Source organism: Stenella coeruleoalba (genome assembly GCF_951394435.1).
Source record: "Stenella coeruleoalba genome assembly, chromosome: 9".
NCBI classification, from domain to species: Eukaryota; Metazoa; Chordata; class Mammalia; order Artiodactyla; family Delphinidae; genus Stenella; species Stenella coeruleoalba.
This window is the reverse complement of record NC_137155.1, coordinates 96,733,000-96,756,421: the sequence shown is the minus strand read 5'-3', so window position 1 is coordinate 96,756,421 and position 23,422 is coordinate 96,733,000. Positions and strand designations below refer to the sequence as shown.

The window sequence follows — 23,422 nt, the reverse complement described above, 5'->3', positions numbered from 1 at the left end:
CAGCAATTTTCTAAGAGACTTTGATGATCTTTCAAGATCCTTTCTGGGAATGTAGGGTCACCCATTCTGCTATCAGTTTGGGAACTTGCTTACATTTTAATCCATTTTGAGACTAGCCTAATAGTCTCAAACCAGACATTTCTTTATTGTTATTGCCTTTCTTTTTTCCTACAAAATGTTTTTACTAGCAGGGGGCAACCTGGAGCGCAGCTTATCAGCAACCTCTCATTTACCAGCATGTTTGAAACAAAACTGTGATGTGGGCACAAAAGTATTTTATCTGAGAAGTTGTCTTTAAATATATACATATTTCCCAATTGAATACAGCATTCCTTCCTACATTCTTAATGATTCTTATTCCCCACTGCTTTTCATTAATCCTAAAAACTCATAGATCCATTGAATTAGAGTTGGAAGAGATATTAGGGATCAACCAGGCCACATTTCTTAATTGAAAACATACACATCTTCTCAGATGCAGCTCTGGAGACTTAAAGAGAACGTTATACTAAATGTAAGTGTCCTGAATAAGCCATTACTTATCCTTTCTGTGGGCAAACATGGTTTCTCTATTTGCAGAGGGTTTGTTTGTTTATTGCCTTCCTCCTTACCATCCAGGCTCTAGACAAAAGTGAAAGTAATAAGTCCCTTTTTCCACTTTTTCTCTCTCTCCCCTGCCAACAGTTGGAAAGGGTAAGACCAGAGAAAACATGAGACAACAGTGGTTCTCAAACCTGAGTTTGCCCCAGAATCACCTGGGGCAAACAGATTGCTGGGCTCCACTCTGGAGTTTCTGATTCTGTAAATCTAGAGTGAAGTCCAAGAATTTGCATTTCTAACAAGTTTCCAGGTGACGCAGCTGGTGCCAGTCAAAGACTAACACAGGAGCTACCTCAATGGAAAAATCTCTTTTTGATCATCACCTTCAAGACAGACACACCTTTTCTCTCCTTCCCCCAAACGCCAAACCTCTCCCTCCCCCTGGAGGAGGGGATGGACTGAGACGTATAATCCAAATGCATAATGTTGAGAGACTATCAGACTGGAGGGGAAAGTGCTGCGTCAATAGGGGATGAAAAGGTGTCCTGAGAGAGGCTGTCGGGAAGGTTCCTGGAGGATCTCGGTGCGAAGTTCCCTGTGGTAATAAGCTTCTCACCCTGAGAAGCCACTTCTGACTCTCCAGCATCTCGCACTTTATTGAGGTTTGTACTGTATCAATTTAAACTGGAAAAAAGAACTGGTGGAACTTTCCTCAAAACTCTCTTAGGGGGCTTCCCTGGTGGCGCAGTGGTTGAGAGTCCGCCTGCCGATGCAGGGGACGCGGGTTCGCGCCCCGGTCCGGGAAGATCCCACATGCCGCGGAGCGGCTGGGCCCGTGAGCCATGGCCGCTGAGCCTGCGCGTCTGGAGCCTGTGCTCCGCAATGGGAGAGGCCACAACAGTGAGAGGCCTGCGTACCGCAAAAAACAACAACAACAAAAGAAACTCTCTTAGGGAAAGCTCAAGATACTCTTCACTATTTGAGTTTCAGCAAATTTTTCCATAAGGGGTGGGGAGCCGGTGATCCATGCTTGACCCAGAAGTGTCTTCCTTGGCTCCTTTAATCCAGAGTCCCCTCCCCCGCATCCCCAAAGGCCTTGTTCTCTAGAACAAAGGGGTGGGGAAAATGAATGCTATTGACTGTAATGTGATCCCTTCTCTCCATTTTTAAATTCCTGCAGGTGGGATAGATCTAAGAAGGGGCAGGTTTTCTTAATCAAAAGGATCCTCCTGAAGGTTCTCCTGGTAAGAGGTTATTTGGAGATCAGGTTTGACTTCTACGAACACACCCCTCCTCCCCCACCCCCATTCCCCACAACATCTAGTAACATCTTTGGAGTTGTTTTAACCAGTGTTTCCAGCCTCAACGCTAGCATCACGCGGGGAGCATGCCAAACTGCCAGGCCAGGACTCCACCCCAGACCCACATTATCAGAATCTGCGCTGTGATTTGGCGTCTGAATTGTTAAGGTTCCCAGCTGATTCTAATGTGCGCTCTAAGGGTCAAAACATCCCTGTTTTAATCAGACAGCCAGTTACGTGTCTGGTAGAGCTGCCTGTCTTAATCTGGGTAGTGAGGAAACGCCTCCACCATGGCCGATTTAGGCAGCAGGGAAACTGCACGAGGGTGCTGTGCGAACGGAAAAAGAAATAAGACCGGTGGTGGGAGAGCTCTTCTGAAAAGAAGCCGCTATCAAAGACCAAGGAACTTCGGTAGAAACATCCAGTATGTTAGCAAACTTGCTGCCCCAAGTCACCAATGTCTAAAATCAACTATGGTCTTTTGAGAAGTACAACAAGGGAAAACCTCAGCTTTCCCAAGTCAGCGGAGTTTCCGTTCCAGCTCTGAATCTGCAGTGGGGTGAGGGAGAGATTGAAGGTAAGTGTTTGAAACTTCTTTCACCTCCAAAGTCTTCCTTTAGTTTAGGGCATAGCTGTGTTATTCAAAGGGCGACCCTACTTATGGCTTTTTTTATAACTGGGAGACTGCTCTTGGGGCGCTTAAAGGCATCAGCGCTTGGAGGATGTCCACAAAACGGGACAGTGGGTATTTCATGCAAGATGAGGCTTTTTTAAACTTTGCTAGGACAGTTGTGGTTTGAATTTCTCTTGGAGGAAAATGGGATGCATTGATCATTTGTGCCTCTTACATGGTGAATAGAAAACAAATTTGAAAATCTCTGCCTGTTCATGAACTTAAAACTCAGTGACTCACATTGTGAATAAACACTACATCCTTAGGCATAAAAGAAACAATTTCTTTTCTAAAGCTTTTCTCCTGTCTAGCTGCTTTTTAGCTATTTGACCCAAGGAGTCCTCAGAAAACTTCTAGAAAATGGGCTCCTCCGGTGAGCATGTAATGCTTCAGTATTTTTCTTAACCTGTACAAACTCTTCATTCACAGAGTTGGCTTTGTATTGTCAACTAACTAGGCTGGGCAGAATTTTCCCTCACCCTCTGGCGTTTTGAAATTGTGTGTTTTCCTCCAAGGCTTAAATACTAAGTTTTTTGCTTTTTTCATTCTCACAAAGAACAGGTGGCTCATCAAGGCCAGAATTCTTAAGTAACATTGCTATGCTTAGTCATGACTCCCTTATAAGCCACTTGGCTCCTTTAGATTAATGAGGCTGTCTATAACTTTCCTTAAATTCTTGTTCTTTCTTTATCTGTTTTCAAAATGGGTGAAGGGAGTTAAAAAGTACAAACTCAATAAAATAAATCAATCATGGGAATGTAATGTATAACATGGGGACTATAGTTAATAATATAGAATATAATTTTAAATATCCCTTTGATGTTATTAGGACAGACTTCAATATTCCAAATACTCAAGTAAATGATGTTAAATAGAAAACAAAACCTTTAAAAAACTTAAAGGTATTTTTAAAAAACAATATTTCTACCTATGCTAATCATCAGTCAATCTTTATCCTCAGTGTTTGAATAGTATTCACAAATGGTTGACATAGAGTGAGGTCTTAGTAAATATTTTTCGGTGAATGCATGAATGAATAAATGACCGAGTGAATAAAGGAAGGAATACCCATTGAATATTTATAAATGAGGAAAAGGACATATAGGTAGAAAAGTATAGGAGTTTAGAAGAAGGGATAAAAATTGAATCAGCAATCAAGGGTAATATGGTTCCACAGTTCTGCTAATTAATCCCCTGTTTTAATGGGCATAATAGTTAATGCTTGTCAGCTGACAAGAATGCAACGTGATTCTATTGCTTAGCAATAGTACTGCAAACGATAAAATGCATCTAGTGTCCTATGGAAAGCCACCTTATTAATTTAAATTACTAAGACTCCTGAGGAGAGAGGAGATGAACTCCAAAGAAGAAGAAATGATTGTTTAATGTAAAAAATATTATGTAAAAATACAATATCAAAAAATATTCCCTAGCTGGATTGTTAATTTCAAATTAAACTCTCTCTAAATCTTTATAACTGTGATACTGCATTCTATATTAGACACACAGTAGGGACTGAAATAGAGGCTTGTAAAATGGGGTAGAATGAAGTGAACTAAAAGCATCTTCCAGCTCTATTTAGTGATTAATCCCCAGAACCTTCTTTCTTGAGGTGAGATTGTATTCTTTACTATAATTTTCTAAAATAATTTGCCTTTCATTATTTAAAAAAAATGCACACAACTTTTAGTAGCTATTTTAGTAGCTATTTTTAGTGTTCCACTATTCTTACAGAGACAATGACCCAAGTTTGAAGATAAAAGCTGAAGTAACTGGATTTTATTCTAACACAGAGTGTTATTTGTGATCTAGATCAGCGAAAGCAAATGAGTTTACCCCTGGTAAAGACCAGGTCCAGTTGATTGGCAGAGCTACCTGGGAGGGGCCCAGTGTAAGAAAGTCACTGAAGCCAGAGTGCAGCTCTCTAGAGAATCTCTCAGTGCTCGACACTGAGGAAAAACTTTTTTTCTTAAAAAAAATAGATATTACTTTTCTCCTTCAGTGACGATATTAAAACAGTTTACCTCCAAAATGAGAATTAATAATATTTTCGGGGCCAGCAAGGGGAAAGAAAAGTAATATAATTTACCTTTTTAGACAAAATCAAAATTATTTTAAAAATCTGCTAAGCATTTGAGGAAATTGCAAAATTCAACCTTGAGAGGTAGAAAACATGTCCCCCATCCCCCTAAAGCCTTCTGATATTTTTAGTCCCTTTGTGGGGGAACGTAAGTGTTTTCCTAACTGGTATTGTTTTGCCCAGTTGCTTTCTAGAGCAACTTCGTTTTTTTTTTTTTTCCGCACTCTCATAGCTCATTAAAATGAGCGTCACTAAGAGTCTAAGATGTATTTCCATAAGAGAAAATAATCTGAGGACTAGTACTTTGAGTTATTTTTAAATGAATGATTTTAAAGTAGTATGGGTGGTGGAAAAGGATTCCTTGGCCTGATACCTGTGAAAGCACAAAATGAAAACCTCTTCATTCTGGCCGTAGTTCAAAGGTCACCCCTCAGAGACGCCTGCTCTGATCACCCGTAAAAAAAAAATGGTTGTGTATCCACCTACCCTGCTTTATTACATCCTATACCTATTTGTTCATTGTGTATCTTACCCTCTAAAATGTAAGTTCCTGGAGGACCAACGCTTTATCTCTCTTGTTCATTATTGTATCATTAGGACCTAGAATGGCGCCTAAAATATTTATTCAATTAATGAATTGGGTAGATGGCTGGCAGGGGGAATAGATGGACTGCTTTATACTATAGATATTTAACCATTAAGAGAATTATTAGGACATCTGAGAAATATTTTCAAGGCAAAAGGAAGTCATTTATTTTAGCCTATGGGACTCTACTAAAGTTTACTCCCTATAAATGACTATCTTCATCCTATTTTATTGGGCTAATGATGATTGCTGACCTCTGATCTCCCAAGGGTCCCAAAGTTGAGAGACTGACAAGGGTCCTTTCTTCTCTAGCCCTCTGGACTCCGGGGGGGGGGGGAGGGATGGGGCATTGGGTTCTTGTGTGTATTGTTTCAATTCTTATATACTTGGAACAGGGCTGCCAGCCCCAGGACGAAATGTACACAGAGCCAGAATGGGGAAGCAAGGCAAGTTTAGTTGAGACAGTGTGTCATTTAGCTCAGCAGTGGGAGATGAAGATGGAAAGAAAGACTGGGGCAAAGAGTGTGGAGTCATGGAGGAAGATGGTGGCAAAGGAATTCAGATATATTAACTCAAAAATGGAATCCTTGTCTGCACCCCAAACAGGGGTGATGAGAGATGTTCAGAGAAATAGAACTGTCCATTTCTTCATCAAAAGGACCAGTTTTTCCACTGAGGAACATAACCATAATTATAAAGTTTTATTTTGGTCTGTTCTTGGTGCTGACTAGTAGTTACACTGTTAAGTTTATGAAAACCTTTGTTCATGACATGGTCCTTTCAGCACTGAAGACCTTGTCTTTTGCAAAATGATACACTAAGCAGATAATGAAGACAGCAGGCAAATGTACAAAAATTTTTGACAATTTATAGGCTGTGCAGTGAGTTTCTCATAACATTAATATCTTTATCTGCAAATTTCTCATCTGTAAGCAACCACCAGGGACATGACTAAAACTCAAGAAATAAGCAATAAGACCTCTAAAGTTACCAAACATTTAATAAGGTTGATGCATAGGTGAGTCCTTAGGTACAATTTACCTTTACCTTCACCACTATTTACTTTTCCCATGATCTTGAAAACATGGGGGGACCTAAAACCTATAATCAGAGACAAAAAGAAATTAGAAAGCAGAAAGTCATGTGGGAAAACTGGCAATGATGCTGGGGGAGGCGTGGGTGGGAAAGGAGTGTAGGAGGTGGGCAGGTTGTACAGGTCCACATAACCTAGCACTCGACAGGAAAAAGGAGGAATAGATAAGCAGACCAAAAGAATGGTAATCTGTGGCATTTAACAAGAGGAAGGAGAGTGTGTAATGCCAACACTTAATGTATATTTATAGATAAAAACTATACATCAACATTTTCTGCTTAAAGAGAGAAAAATGTAGTCTGTCTCAAAATTTCAATTACATATCATCAAAATTGATTAAAAAATACTGCTTTTAGAGGGGTGAGTCTGAGCTATCGGAAATTTTTTGGTAAAGCCAGGTAAGTAGAATTACTTTATTCAAAAGCCCACTGCACATCACATTGAAGAGTATATACTAATATCATACATAGCCCCTTTCCTTAGACTATTTCATTTGATAGTTTTTTAAAATTAGGAAATTACTATATGGGAAAAGATTATCATTTAGTTAGTGCCTAAAATATACCACACAATGGATTGGCTGCCAGAAGATGTTATATTTAATCCTCTTAGCAGGCCTGTTAGATAAGGATTATTATCCCTGTTTTTAAAGATAATAAAACCGATACTTAGAGAGTCATTCAATCTGTCAAAAGTGAAGCAGCCAGAACTTCATTCAGATGCCATCTCTTTTCACTGCATTATTATTCCATTTATTAAAGGTGTGTTAAGAATTAAGATAGGTGGAAATAGTAGCTTGAAAAAAGACTGAGTTGATCAAAGAGAGCATCCTATAAGTGATCAGAAAGAAAGAAAGAAAAAATGTTAAGGAAAGGAGGGTTGTCATTTTGTACTTTGGGTGGAGGTAGAGTGGACCAGACTTTAGGGTTGGTGAGATAAATGCACAGAGAGGACTTCAAGGTAGGTGGTCCTGTTTTTAAATAATTCTGGTGAAATGTAGATGGTGGATACTAACAGAAGGGAATGAGTCAGGGAAGAAATAATGGATGGAAAAATTTTAAGTTTGTATTTGATCCGAAGTGTCCTAAAGACAACTTAAGAGTCTGGGGAACTCATGATCAAAGTATCAGCCTTTAAAAAATTGACAGTAGTGGGCAAAGTGTTCTGGAATGGGTAGAAGCTGGAAGATCCATGATAGATTAATCTTTCTATCATGGTGCCACAGATTTCTGGGGAAAAATACAAAGATTTTGCTTTAAACAAGAAATCCATAGGAAGTTACAGAACCAGACACATGTAAGGAAGAAAAGAGGAGTAGTATTTATTCCAGAATACTGCGTGTGTAGAATAGAACAATTATATTGTCCTTAACACAATCTGAACTTGGCAAAGAGAATGTCAGTAGAATGATGACCCTATGCTATTAAAGAGTTGAGTATTCCTTAATAAACTTGTCATTCAGAGAAGATATACTAGTAATAAAAATTTTGGAATCATTCTTTTTCACAAGAATGAATGGTAAAAGTAAAAATGTTGGAGTAGAAAAAAAAAAAAAACCAGGACACTGAAGGTTAAGCAATGATGAAGTTGATTGCATTGTAAGGAGGAGGCAGTCAATGAAGGCAGATATTCACGCAGCAATTAAAAAACCAGAAAATCAAGTAAATTCAAATCAAGAGGATGCTTGGCAAGTCTGCATAGTGAGAAGAAATAAACACATGAGGAACTCCCTTTTTATATGTTTGTTCTGTTTTATAAAGGTATGACAGATCAGGCTTGCTGGATTTAACAAAGAAAAATACAGACCAAGTTTTTAAATTGCATAGGACAAACTTAGACAAAAGCATTGTTCACTGTTGATCTGAAATTCAAATCTAACTGGGCATCTGGTATTTTGTCCGGCAGTTCTAAATCAGATTCACTGAGATTTCATCCTCTTAATCATTTTCAACCTGAAAGAAAAGTTGCAAAGGGCAACAGAGGGCAACAAAAATTCAGACACATTGGAATAAGAAAAAAGATGAAATGATTTTCTATGAAGAGACATAGAGTTTTATCTCGGATTGGACCAGAGACTCCATTGCTCTGATATAAAGAGCTTAGTGCCCGAATTCCAAAGATGAGAAAGTTATGTTTGTCCTTTGCCCTTAAAGGGAGAGGCCTACCCGACAGGAGAGAACTGTGTGTAAAGATTGATTTGCTTCATCCTTGTACTTTGAAGCAATATCTGTTCCTAATTATTCAGTCAGGTCTCAATAGCTCAGGACAAACTTGATGGTATCTAAGTGCAGATGTGATCCTCCTTGAAAGGTCTGGTCGTCACCTCTGCATTGAGGTGTTTACTCAGCAACAGGTACAAAGATTGAGCAATTTACTTTTGCAAAATTCAGAAAACAAAAGACACCAAAATAAAAGTTGCACCTCTCTCTTCTCCCTGCACAAAAGTAAGTAAGTAGATGAACAAAGATTGTGATACCCAAAAATCTGTGTTTAAATGAGATGAATCATAATGTGGGAATAATGTCCCTCTGCACAGAATTTTAAATCTATATCTCTGGTATTTGTTTTCTTTTACAAATATTTAATTCAACAAAGATATGTTAGGACAGTAAACATGATGTGGATAGCTTGCTGCTGGCCAAACTGAGCATCAGCTAAGACGTATTCAACGCAACAGCTCGGTGACTACAGTGGAGATGCCTTGTACTGGAGAGGTGATCTACATCTTGGGGGGCTCAAGCCCCGCAGAGGATGCCAGCGCTCGGAGCTGAGTCGAATGGAGGAAATATGGAATTAGTCACTAATTAAATTAATTGTTTACTCCACAGTTGGAAGGGAAAATGCCTGGGGCTTGGGAGAGAAGTTAGAGAAATCACCATATTTCCTTTACACAGGTAAAGTGTAATGGCCTTATTTGTTGACATCTTACTCTGTGACAAGTTTATTCATCTACATGATGATATAAAATGAGTACTACTGTTGTTCTCATTTTATAGATGAGGCACAAAAAGTTTATGCAGCTTTTCCAGAAATGATTTGGCTAGGGAATGGCAGGGAAGAAATAAAAAGGATTTCGGACATGGAGCTCACACCTGCCATATTGCCACATACTCTACTGTGGAAAATGCCTTCAATTACTGAAAAGAGAATGGGAGTACCTATAAAATGTATGATATTGTTGTAGTTTCATAGACAGTGATGTCTCATTAATGGTTTGGGGTTTACAACATATTTTGTTCTGTTTAACTTCTAGAAACAGCAATAAAACGCTTAAACATTTATTAAGCAAAATTCATTAGCCATATTGTATTATCCATTGTAAACACAACCATTTTTTGCAGCCGGTTTCTATGTCCACAACATTCAGGTGTTATTGATGTTAAGTTTGTATGCACTATCATGAATATCAATGAGGTGGCCAAATGTTGAGATGCCAACTCAACAGACGTAAAAAAGCACTTTCATGATATTTTCATCGATGTAGAGAACCAATGCGGAGTATTCCATCTACTGACTACCAGATTCTTTGATAAATTCTTAAGAAAATTCCTTATCTATAAAATTACCTGCATTCTCACTTTTTTTTTCCTTCTTTGAGTTGGATGGTGAATGGCTTGTCCATTTCCTTGTATATTCAACTGCATTGAATTATAACCATTCTTAAGGATAGTTGCTCTAAATCTCTTGTGGTTCACCCTGAGGCAAGACTTAACAGTAAATATTGAAACAGTAAATAATAAGAGCAAGGCTTAAAAGTAACTCTTCTGCTTTAAAGCATAGCAACATAGTAGACTGGATGAAACTTTTACAACATTTGTTATTAACTTACAGGATGTTAATGGTTGAATCCATATCTGGGAACAGGGGAAGGAGGAACAAAAGGGAATGTCTGAGCCTGTATTTGCCTATATTTACTGGGAAATAAAGAAGTAACAGATAGGACTGCATCTCAGATCTAATGTCATATACAGAAGCTATATTGGGCACAGACAATTAGAGATGAAATGTATTCTCAATTTTAAAATTAAGCAGAGGAGTTTGCTAACATTTATTGATCCTGATGCAAAAAAAAAAAAACATTGATGGCATTTCATTCAAACCAACAGGAAAGCTGCTTCCTGCTTCATAAGGATTAAGGTGACTGTTAAGAAAGAATTAAGGCAACTAGGGAATATGCCTGCAGGAGTCTGTGTGTTTGTGTGTCTCTGTCTATGGGAATGAAACTTTGATTTATGTATTGCGTGAAAGTCAAAATCTAGTGTTTACTACTCTTTCATCAGCACTCCCCCATGGAGTTTAGGTTTCTAGACTTTATATTAACTTTTTATTGATTTTTAAAGCAAGTTGAGTGTTTACAACCTGACTAAATGTGTTTGTGCAGGACTGTCTTAACGGACAGGGATAATCATAACTCATATACTTACTTTTAAAGTGTTCAATGTTTCTGCTTTAGTAAGAGTTTATAAGGATGTATATCTGACACATCTTCTACCATTATTTTATTGTACAAATTTACTTGCACCGTCTTATTTACTTATATAGCAGTAGCCATAGTTACACATAAGAATGCCCACAGCGGACTCAACCAATATTCACAGATTTTGCTCCTTGCCAGTCTGTAACAGGAACTGCTGATGCACAAGTAAACAGACAACAAGGCCTTAAGGAACTTGCGCTCTACTGGAAAGACAGACATTCAAATAAGCATTTATAATACAAATTGAAATGAGCTGCCCTGGAGTTGTATATCAGATACATTTGAGAGCACAGGGAGAAGGAAAGTCTTCCCACCCAGGGAAGTTAGGAAACCCTTCAAAGGGGAGCTAGCTAGCAGTTAAACTAGTTAGAGAAGACAGTACTCTGAGCATGTGCAGGAATAACTATAAAGAGTTATTGCTAGGATAGAATTGAAGAGGTGAAGACCAGAGGAAGTGGCATAATATGAGGCTAGTAGAGGCAGGAAAAAACCAAATTACAATGTTATTTGACAATCCAAAGGGTGTGGATTTTACCTTAAAGAATTTTAGGAATGGCAATCACAGGGTGAGATTTACAGTTAGATCAGTATGTGAGACAGACAAGGGAGAGCTGATTTAGGACACTGGTGGTGAGGATTTTAGGAAGCTGCGTTGGAAGAAGTGAGTAATTATTTGAATGTGGGAGATAGGGGAATATAAGAACTATAACTTGAGTTCCAGGTTTCTTGTATCAAATGAAAATAATGCAGTAGGCGAAATCGTTGACAGTGCCCCAACTCCAGGCAAAAGAAAATAAGTCTGTTTCTAGGAAAAGCATACCCAGTTTAGATAATCAAGATTCTCACGGGTTAAAGTTAAAACAACTCACAGTCAAAACGTCACCAAAGGATGCCATATTGAATAAGAGTCAGTAAAAACAAGAAGCAAAATTGATAGACTCCAATGACACAGGAATTATCAGACACAGACTATTAAGTATATGAAATGTTTAAAGAATAGAAGAAATCTTTTTAAAAAACACTGAGCAAGTATTTGTATGAGATCATGGTCTTCTATATATAAAAATATAGGAAGAACTAAATATGGATATAAATGTATGTATATCTACCTACATATCTACTTACCTAGCTACCTACCTATGTACACCTATACATGTTTTCCATGACTCTGTCCACTGAGGGGACCTGGGAACAGCAACACCACAATAGTAATGAGTACATCTAGTACGCAGATGATGGCTTCTAAAATCATTTTCCACCAAAAGGAACACAGAACCCTGAAGAAAAGGCTGATTCTAGTCTGGGGCAGATAAAGTAGAAGATGATCTTGAAACATCTGTTTAGAGCAGAAAGCAGGAAAATGCTCAAAAAAAGAATGGGTCCATGATAAAAGGGAACAGACACCAGCTTGAAGGGCTCCCATGGGACAAATCTGGGACAACTTGAACATCATTTAAAAAACAGAAGGAGCAATGGATTTTAACTTATTAAATCAAATAGGAAACCATTAATCTATACCGATAAAAGTAAATAAATAAGTGGAAGATTTTATTAGGTGAGGACATTTGCATGTTTCAAAGAACCTTCACAAAAATACTTATTAATTATAAATGAAAAAAAGTGAATTACAAAGGAAAAAATCTTTCCACTTTGGAGAAGCCTGGCAAGACACCACCTTAATCAAATGATCAAAATCATGGGATGATTTGAAACTGTGCATCACAAAACCAACACAGCATCTCTATAGTGCTACTCCTGCCAAAGATGCATAACTTGAACCAAATCATGAGGAAACACAAGATGAAGTCAAACTGGGGGGAATTCTACAAAATACGTGGCCACTAACCTTTAAAATGGCAAAGCCCTGAAAGTTAAGGAAAGACTGAGGAAATCTTCCAGATGGAAAGAAACCAAGGATGAATGAAGGTAAATGCTGTGTGTAACTCTGGACTGGATCCTTTTGCTTGAAAGGGCGTTACTGGGACAACTGGTGAAACTCGAATGTGATCTGAGGATTAGAAGGAAGAATAAAATAATGAAGTAATAAAATAATATTAATTTCCTGATTTTAATGGTTGTATTGTGGTTATGTAGGAGAATGTACTTGTTTGTGGAAAGAAGACACCAACATATTTGGGGTGATGGGATATTAGGTTGCTTTCAAATGACTCAGGAAAAAAATTCACTCTTCTGTATTCTGTAAGCTTGAAATTGTTTTAAAATGAAATAACTGAAACATTAATTCGATCTCTTACTGAGTATTTTTTACTCTGGAGATTTCTCATAGTATTTACCATGCTAATTTGTGTTTTGCATTTCTAAGAAAGAAATAAAATATGCAGTATTTCCTACAGATTTTTTGAACAAAGCATCTCCTGGAAACAGGTATTTAAAGACAATCTTTTCATTAAAAAATTATAAAGAAATGTAATAAATATACCAAATTCTACGTGAATATAGCAACTAATTACTATTATGTAAATAGTAGTAAATGTGATCAGGACTGACAGTTACTTCATCAAAACAGTTGATTAAAGAAGGAAATTTTTTTTTAACTTTATTGAAGTATAGTTGAATGACAAGGTTGTGTAATTTCTGCTCTATAGCAAAGTGGCTCAGTTATAAATATACTATTTTTCATATTCTTTTCCATTATGGTTTATCACAGGATATTGAATATGGTTCCCTGTGATATACAGTAGGACCTTGTTGTTTATCCATCTTATATATAATAGTTTGCATCTGCTAATCCCAAACTCCCAATCCTTCCCTCCCACTTAGCAACCACAAGTCTGTTCTCTGTATCTGTGAGTCTGTTTTTGTTTTGTAGATATGTTCGCTATTGTCATACTTTAGATTCCACATAAAAGTGATATAATTTGGTATTCGTCTTTCTCTTTCTGACTTACTTTGCTTAGCATGATAATGTCTAGGTGCATCCATGTTGCTGCAATGGCATTATTTCATTTTTTGTTATAGCTGAGTGAGTAGTATTCCATTGTATGCATATATGTGTGTGTGTGTATACATGTATATATATACATGTATATACACACCACCTCTTCTTTATCCATCTGTCGATGAACATTTACATTGTTTCCGTGTCATGACTATTGTAAATAGTGCTGCTATGAACATAGGGGCCCATGTATCTTTTTGAATTATAGTTTTGCCTGGATATATGCCCAGGAGTGGGATTGCTGGATCATATGGCAACTCTATTTTTAGTTTTTTGAAGAACCTCCTTACTGTTTTCCACAATGGCTGTACCAATTTACATTCCCACCAACAGTGTAAGAGGGTTCCCTTTTCTCCCCACCTTTCCAGCATTTATTATTTGCAGATTTTTAATGATGGCCATTCTGACTGGTGTGAGGTAGTACTTCACTGTTGTTTTGATTTGCATTCCTCTAATAATTAGTGATGATGAGCATCTTTTCATGTGCTTATTGTGCATCTGTACATCTTCTTTGGAGAAATGTCTATTTAGATCTTCTGCTCATTTTTCAATTGGGTTGTTTGTGGTGGTGGTGGTGTTATTGAATTGTAGGAGCTGTTTGTATATTTTGGAAATTAAGCCCTTGTTGGTTGCATCATTTGTAAATATTTCATCCCAGTCTGTAGATTGTCTTTTTGTTTTTTGTTTCCTTTGCTGTGCAAAAGCTGATATGTTTGATTAGGTCCATTTGTTTATTTTTGCTTTTATTTCTATTGCATTGGGAGACTGACCTAAGAAAACATTGGTATGACTTATGCCAGAGAAAGTTTGACCTATATTCTTTTTCTTTCACAGTACGCGGGCCTCTCACTGTTGTGGCCTCTCCTGTTGCGGAGCACAGGCTCCAGATGCGCAGGCTCAGTGGCCATGGCTCACGGGCCTAGCCACTCCGTGGCATGTGGGATCTTCCCGGACCGGGACACGAACCCGTGTCCCCTGCATTGGCAGGCGGACTCTCAACCACTGCGCCACCAGGGAAGCCCCCTATATTCTTTTATAGGAGTTTTATGGTGTCTTGTCTTATATTTAAGTCTTTAAGATATTTTGAGTTTATTTTTGTATGGTGTGAGGGTGTTTTCTAACTTCATTGATTTTCATGTGGCTGTCCAGTTTTCTCAACACCACTTGCTGAAGAGACTATATTTTCCCCATTGTATATTCATGCCTCCTTTGTCAAAGATTAGTTGTCCATAGGTGTGTGGGTTATTTCTGGGCTTTCCATTTCGTTCTGTTGATCTGTGTATCTGTTTCTGTGCCAGTACCATGCTGTTTTGATTACTGTAGCTTTGTAGTATTGTGTGATGTCTGGGAGAGTTTTGCTTCCTGCTTTGTTCTTTTTCCTCAGGATTCCTTTGGCAATTCTGGGTCTTTTATTGTTCCATATAAATTTTAGGACTGTTCTAGTTCTGTGAAAAATGTCATGGGTAATTTGATAGGGATCTCATTAAATCTGTAGATTGCTTTGGGGAGTATAGCCATTTTAACGATTTTGATTCTTCCAATCCAAGAGCATGGAATATCTTTCCATTTCTTTGACTCATCTTTAATTTCCTTTATTAATGTTTTATAGTTCTCAGCATATAAGTCTTTCACCTTCTTGGTCAGGTTTACTCCTAAGTATTTTATATTTTTAAATGCAATTTTAAAAGCTATTGTTTTTTTACATTCCCTTTCTGATATTTCATTGTTAATGTAATACAGAAATGTAACAAATTTCTATATGTTAATGTTGTATCTTGCTACCTTGCTGACTTTATCAGTTCTAGTAATTTTTGTGCGGAGTTTTAGGGTTTTCTATATATAGTATCATGTCGTCTGGAAATAATGACAATTTTCCCTCTTCCTTACCAGTTTGAATATCTTTTACTTCTTCTTCTTGTCTGATTGCTGTGGCTAAGACTTCCAGTACTATGTTGAAGAGAAGTGGTGAGAGTGACCATCCTTGTCTTGGTCCAGATTTTATTGGGAAGGCTTTCAGCTTTTCACCATTGGGTATTATATTGGCTGTGGGTTTGTTGTAAATAGCTTTTATTATGTTGAGATATGTTCCCTCTATACCTACTTTTGTAAGGGTTTTTATCATGAATCGATGTTAAACTTTTTTTTTGCATCTATTGAGATGATCATCTGGTTTTTGTCTTTTGTTGATGTGGTGTATCACATTGATCTTGCATATGTTGAACTATCCTTGTGACCCTGCAATGAATCCAACTTGGACATGGTGTATGATCTTTTTATGTGTTGTTGGAGTTGGTTTGCTAATATTTGTTGAGAATTTTTGCATCTATATTCATCAGAGATATTGGCCTGTAATTTTCTTTTCTGGTAGTGTCTTTGTCTGGTTTTGGTATCAGGGTGATGGTGGCTTAATAGAATGTCTTTGGGAATCTTCCCTCCTCTTCAGTCTTTTGGAAGAGTTTGAGATGGATCAGTATAAGTTCTTCTTTGGAGGTTTGGTAGAATTCATCTGTGAAGCCATCTAGTCCTGGACTTTTGTTTGTAGGTTTTTTTTTTTATTATTACAGAATACTATTTCACTTCTGGTGATTGATCTGTTCAAGTCATCTATTTCTTCTTGATTCTGTTTTGGTGGGCTGTATGTTTGTAGAAAGTTGTCCATTTCTTCTACGTTGTCAAATTTGTTGGCATATAATTGTTCATAGTATTTTCTTTTTTTTTTTTTTTTGTATTTCTGTGGTATCAGTTGTGATTTCTCTTCTTTAATTTCTTAATTTGTTTATTTGGGTCTTCTCTCTTTTCTTCTTGGTGAGCCTGTCCAGAGGTTTATCAATTTTGTTCACCCTTTCAAAGAACCAGCTCTTGGTTTTACTGATTTTTTTTCTATTTTTTAAATCTCTATTTCCTCTCTGATCTTTATTATCCCCTTCCTTCTACTGACTTTAGGTTTTGTTTGTTCTTTTTCTAATTCTTTTGGTGGTGGGTCAGATTGCTTATTTGAGATTTTTCTTGTTTCTTAAAGGAGGACTGTATCACTATGAACTTCCCTCTAGGAACTGCTTTTACTGCATCCCATAGATTTTGTATGATTGTGTTTTCATTGTCATTTGCCTCAATGTATTTTTAAAATTTCTTCTTTGATTTCATCATTGACCCATTGGTGTTTTAGTGGCATGTTGTTTAGTCTCCATATAATTGTTTTTTTCTTGTTTCTTTTTCTGTGGCTGATTTCTAGTTTCATGCTGTAGTGGTCAGAAAAGATGCTTGAAATAATTTCTATACTCTTAAATTTGTTGAGGCTTGTTTTATGCCCTAGGACGTGGCCAGTCCTAGAGAATGTTGCATGTGCACTTGAAAAGAATGTGTATTCTGCTGTTTTGGGGATGTACTGTCCTGAAAATATCAATTAAGTCTAACTGTTGTATTGTATCATTTAGGATCTCTGATGCCTCATTGATTTTCTGTCTCAAAGATCCATTCACTGATATGAGTGGGATGTTAAATTCTCCTAGTATTATTGTATTCCTATCAATTTCTCCCTTTATGTCTGTTAGGAAGGAAATTATTTTAAAGTTATACATATATTAAATATTTTTTAACTTTAAAACATACAAATTTTCAGTAATTCACAAATATTTTTATATAGGGCACTTTTTTCCTTCTCTCTCTTTCTCTCTGTCTTTTTTCTTTTTGAATGGGGGTCTACTAATTGGATCTATGCATAATCTTTTAAAAATAAATTATATGTGTGTGAGTGTGTGTAATAAATTTTTTAGAATGAAATAGGTAATCGTCAGGTTGCTCTCTTTCTTACTATTTTTAATGCCTTTTTGATCAATATTTTGCAGTTGCCTCACTACAATAATTTGAGATAAAAATTTTAGTAATTTTTCACTGGGAGTCTTTACAAATCATTAAAGTACGTTTTCATGGAATATGTTTTCTCTATATATAACATTTTATAGGATTATGTACAATTTAATTAAATTGTAACATTAATTTAGCAAGTCAAGATGCGGTAAAATGTTAAGAGAACAAATGTTGCAGAGTTTTGGTAAGCAGTTCAGTTAGTGGAAGCAGCAGCTTTGCCAGATGACTAGGGAGCAGTCTGTGAGCCAAATATTCATTGTCATGGACACAGGCAGCCAACTTTATGAAAGGAATAGGAAATGTTTGTTAATCCAGGCAGAAAGGTCGTCAGATGTTTTCTCTAGGGTAGGACTCCGGGTTATTTTGTTCTCTTCCTCTCTGCATTTTTCATCTTGTTTGTTTATAAAGATACTCCACTGATTTTATAACGGAAAGCATCTCTGAAAATATAATGAGTCTTATTGAAGGAATATATAAACCTACTTTTAACTTTGTTCATTTTCTTTGGTCAGAAGCAATCTGAGAGGCCAAATTTCCAGCCATAGACTGGATCACAACACAGCCTATCTGATTTGTTCATAAATATAGAAACATCAGGCTATTCTTAATTCTGAATTTTGAGAATATTACCACTGAAACAGCGTAGCCACATGGCATGCTTTGGTTTGCTTGCCAGTTACAGATCATATAGCAGTCGAGATAATTTCAACTGGTGCTCTTCAGAGAAACAAAAACATGAAAGCTGAAGTCCTTTTGACATTTTGAATGCACAATAAACTCAGTAAGGGAAAGGGTAAGAAGCATCAGATATTTTCAAAACTATGTTCTTCTTTTACCATGTGGTGAATATATGAAGTAATAGAATCATTTATTTAATGCGTATCAATATTAGAAACATTTTTATGTTTGTAAACAACATACTAACTATATTTTTACATAAAGCTTGGTAACTTGTACCGAGAGGCATTACTGAGTCCCCCTCACCTTTTTAGGAGGATTTATGTTTAATACCTTGGAAAATGTTTTGAAATTATGGAATGTAAAGCATTAACATAGCCAAGGATTAGAGGTGCCATTATTTTCTTTCAAACCTGAACAGCATTTATTTTATTAGATTTGGGTTTCAGTTCTAACCTGCTTTCATCTACATCATCAGAAAAGATAAAAATAATCTACTTTTACAAGTTTAGTATGATGCCTTTGTCTACATAGACAAGAACATATTTTAAATGCAATGGTAGGTGTGAAGATATTGATTATTACCCTGGAGTTTCTGCTAAGCCTGAGTAAAACATTGTCCACAACTGTAATTCCATTAACCCAACATGATAAATGATGAATGGTCTTTTCCACCAATTTCATTTGAAACCTGTCACTGTGTTTGCACTAATATCTGTGGTTACCAATTGAAACACTCCGTGAGCTAGAGTCCAGAGGTTTTGTTTTGGCTTGTGTAAATTTTTGTCAGGTCAGAGTTTTCATTGTGGCCTAAACAGAGATAACAAAACATTTCCATATGGACTACCCATCCACTCAACTGCCGTATCTTAAAATGCTTTCATTGATTCAAAACCAAAGAGTTTTCAAACCATTGAGTTAAAAGTTTGACTAAAGTGAATTTAACTTTAGTGGCAGTTTTTTAAAAGAGTTTAATTCAAACTGTTCCTTGTGCTCGAGCAAAGCTATGAATCCCAGTTCACAAATGAATGAACTCATCTATAAACTGAAGTTGCTATAGGCTCTGCCAGACAGATGGGCAAGAATGAATTTTGTCTTCCCTAAGTGGGCTGCATTTAACCAGAGAAATGTTTTCCCCAGGGTTATATTTGCATAGTAGGATTTAAGAGGCTCTAGTTAGTTTCTTCTCTATCTCAGCAGAAAAGTTTACTTCCATCTCCTGATGGAAATTCATTTGAAATTTACTAAAAGTGTATGAATAGAGAATTATTTAGTTAAATAGTGTCTTACATCTAAATGTGAATGCTCCTGGAAAGGCTGAGGACTTTACATCTATCCATTCATCTATACTCAGCTCTCACATCTGTTAATTAGGTCAACTGCCCTTTTTTCTATGATGGGTTTCTTCTTTTATGTATTGAACCCTAACTCCTCCCACCTGCTCAAGGAAATGTGTCCAGCAGTTTCAACCCTTTATCCTGCATTATCAATTGTTTTCCTCTCTGCTAATTATTTTCATCATCATATAAACATGTTTCTTCCATTAAGAAAAAAATCTTAACCATCCTTCCCTCTCCAGCTATTGCCCCATTTCTCGACCCTCTTTTGCAGCAAAACTCAAAAAAAAAAAAAAAAAAAAAAAGGATCCATGGTCACAGATTCCAATTCTTTTCTTTTCATTCTTTCCTGAAACTGCTCCAAACAGACATACCAAAACATCTCTTATGGTCACCTTGGACCTGCTATTGCTAAACATAGCGGTCAATTTTCAGTCCTCATTTTATATGACCCATCAGGAGCATTTAACCTAGTTGGTCACCCATAGTTCCTTGAAATAATTTCATTGGTAGGCATCTAAAACACCTACCTTTAGTCATTCCTTCTTCACCTACTTACTGCTTCTGCGTCATCTCACCAACTACTTAATATTAGAGTTCAAATAAAGAACAGTCCTTGGACCTTTTCTGTTCCTTTCTGCTCTCATTCCTTCAGTAATCTCATCCATTCTCACAAACTTAAATTATCATCTAGATGTTAAGGATTCTCCCAGTTTTATATCCCCAGCCCAGATGACTCCCTTAAATTCCAGACTTGTATATTCAACTACCTATTCAACATCTCCCCTGGATAACTAAGACATCGCAGACTCAACATACCTAAAATTTAACTCCTGATACTGATGCAAAACTTGCTCTGCTTTCAAATTTGCCATCTCAATTTATAGCAACTCTTAACTTCCCAATACTTTAGTCATGAACCTTTGTGTCATCAGTGACCCTCTCTTTCTCTTCCTCCTTACCATCCATCTATTACTAAGTCCCATTCAGAATCCAGCAACTTCCTACCAGCCTGACGAATGGCTTCACCTGCATATTTGTAATAGTTTCCTAACTGGTCTGCTTGCTTCTACTTTGCTTCCTTATAGCCTATTTCTAACATGGTACTTAGAATGAGCCTTTTAAAATCACAAGTCATATCACATCATTTCTCCATTCAAAACCCTCAAAGGCTCTGTTCTCCATCTGCCTCACCTCCTGTAATCACTTGACTTCATCTCCTCTAATCTAATTACACTGGTCTCCTTACTCTTCTTAGACCATGATGGACATCTTTCCTGCCTCAGGGCCTTTGCACTTCCAGTTTCTCCTGCCTAGACTGCTTTCTCCCTTTATATCTTCCTGACTTGCACTCTTGGTGATTTTATTCAACTGTCACCTCAGTGAAGCTGTTCCTAACAACCATTTGCCACTAAAACTCTACTTCCAGGTACTTCCTATCCCTCTCTTTTGCTTTGTTTCTCCTTACAGCACTTATTTTCTTCTAACATACACAGTGATTTGTTCAGTTAATTGTCTGCACCCTCCCACTAGAATGTAAGCTCACTGAGGGCAGGAAATTTTATTTTGTTTTCTGTTGCATATTCAACAGCTGGAATAGTGGTAGGCACTCAATAAATATTTGATAAATTAATATGTAAACCTTGAGTAAATTCTGGGTTAAGTATACTGAAGTAGCATGAACTGCAAAATGTACAGGATAGTAAAGGGGAAGGAGAAGACTGATATCTTGTAGTAAGTGAAGAGGATAGTCCCCTGAAACTCTCTGAAAGAGGCAACTTGTAAAGCTAAGGGCTTGGGATTGAATTACGAAGGGAGGTTGGAGAGGACAGAACAATTTTCTTTAAAGCTGTCCTTGACCTTAATAGTACCTGCCAGAGATAATGTTGAATTCAAAATAATTATAGATGAAAGAAGGAGAGTTTCCTCTAGTGATTTTTTTCCTGCTCTGTTTTTTCCTGGCTCCCAGTTTGTGGAGGGGGGTGAGGGAGTAGGAGATCAGGGAGGAAAAGGGCTCAAGGCTGCTTGTCCAGGCTTCATTTCCAAGCCAAGGTCTGAAGCGACAACTAAGTTCCAATTGCCAGACCGAACCCTAGAGCAGTTGGTCATTGTTAGACCAAGTTCCCCAAATTAATCCCTTTATTTTACTGAAGACTGATTAGGAAGAAGGAAATTATCTCTTAGAGCAAGAATTACAGTCGTCCCTCAGGATCTGATAGGGGACTCGCTCCAGGACACCCCCTCAGATACCAAAATCGGAGGATGCTCAGGTCCCTCATATAAAATGGTGTAGTATCTGCACGTAACCTCCCCATATCCTCCCTTGCACTTTAATCTCTAGATTACTTATAATACTTAATACGATGTCAATGCTGTGTAAATAGTTGTAAGTACAATGTAAGTGCAATGTAAATAGTTGTCAGTGCATGGCAAATTCAAGTGTTGCTCTTTGGAAGTTTCTGGAATTTTTTTTCTTATGTTTTTCATCTGAGTTTGGTTAAATCTGTGGATGCAGAACCTGCACGTATAGAGAGCTGACTGTAGAAGGTTTTCACGGGTCAACAAAGACCTTGATCAGATTACAACAAAAACAACAATATCCATTTATTAAGGGTTTACTGTGACTGTTGTGTTGTATCTATTACAGTTGACCCTTGAATGACATGGGCTTGAATTGCACGGATGCACTTACATGGATTTTTTTCAATCAATACATACTACAGTACTATATGATCCGTGGTTGGTTGAATCTGAGGATGTGGAACCTTGGATACAGAGGGCCAACTATAAAGTTATACAGTTTTTCAGCTGCACCCCTAAGCCCCATGTTGTTCAAGGATCAACTGCATTTGTAATCTTAACAAGAACATTTCAAAGAAGGGATAAGAATACCTTATCAGATGAGGGCACTGAAGCTTTGAAAGTTACTGAGGCTAAATATCTGCTTACCCATTCTGTTGTACAAAGCACAAATGATTTCTTTTTTTTTTTTTTTTTTTCATTTAAGGAATTCTTTGGGGTGGAAGGAATTCCAGTCTCCAACACTGGAATGCCAAGGGGATGCAGATACAAACCAAAGACAGTAAATCCTAATACTGTTTCATGTTAAAGCTGGTCTTACATCTAAAGCCAATTTAGTATGTTTTTAAAAAGTTTTATATAATATCGCTGAGTTCAGTGATAGAAAGCAGCATGGGAAATGAATCATTCCAGTTGTACCTATTAATCATTCTCCACACTGAGAGAGAAGGTCAAACTGTTTCCATAGGGCCCCTTAAACATAAATAAGAGCAAGAGTCATGTTGTTTAGATGGGGTAACATTTATTTCCATACCAAGGAGAAGAAAAGCCATTTTCACTAGGCGTTATGTTTATCTCTAGCACTTTTTTGAGCTAGTAAAATATTTTAGCAAAACAAGTAATGAATCATGTTAAAAATATTTAGAACTACAAAGCAAAGGGGATCCCCCCCCCCAAAAAAACTTTCCACTCAGTTACAAGATAGTGCATTTTCAAAGTTCTCACCATTCGCATGTTGCCACTGGAAACTGAATTTGTAATTGACACTTGTACTTTGTAGTGAACAGTATGGCACCACACATTTATTCCTGTAATTATTTTAGAACTTTTAAATTGTGGCTTTTACTTGAAAGGCCTCAGGACATGGTAAACACAGCCAAGATTATTGAGGGTTCATTGTTTGAGATGTTTTACTTAACTCTAAGTAATCTAATTGAAGTCAGTAAATCTCAAGGAAGATCTATCAAATGGTCTACCCTGTGCTTGCAACATACAAGGCAATGGTTGGGGATTAAAAATTGTATAAGATAC

At 37.1% G+C, this 23,422-nt stretch overlaps 1 long non-coding RNA gene across 1 annotated transcript in view; it reads left to right on the top strand.

The window, feature by feature from the left end:
* Nucleotides 1–1,389: 1,389 nt before the first annotated feature.
* LOC307191244 overlaps nt 1,390–23,422 on the top strand; it is a 136,936-nt gene continuing 114,903 nt past the window's right edge. Inside the window, exon 1 of the long non-coding RNA XR_013829666.1 lies at nt 1,390–2,418. This is a non-coding gene — a long non-coding RNA (uncharacterized lncRNA). The remainder of the gene's footprint in view (nt 2,419–23,422) is intronic.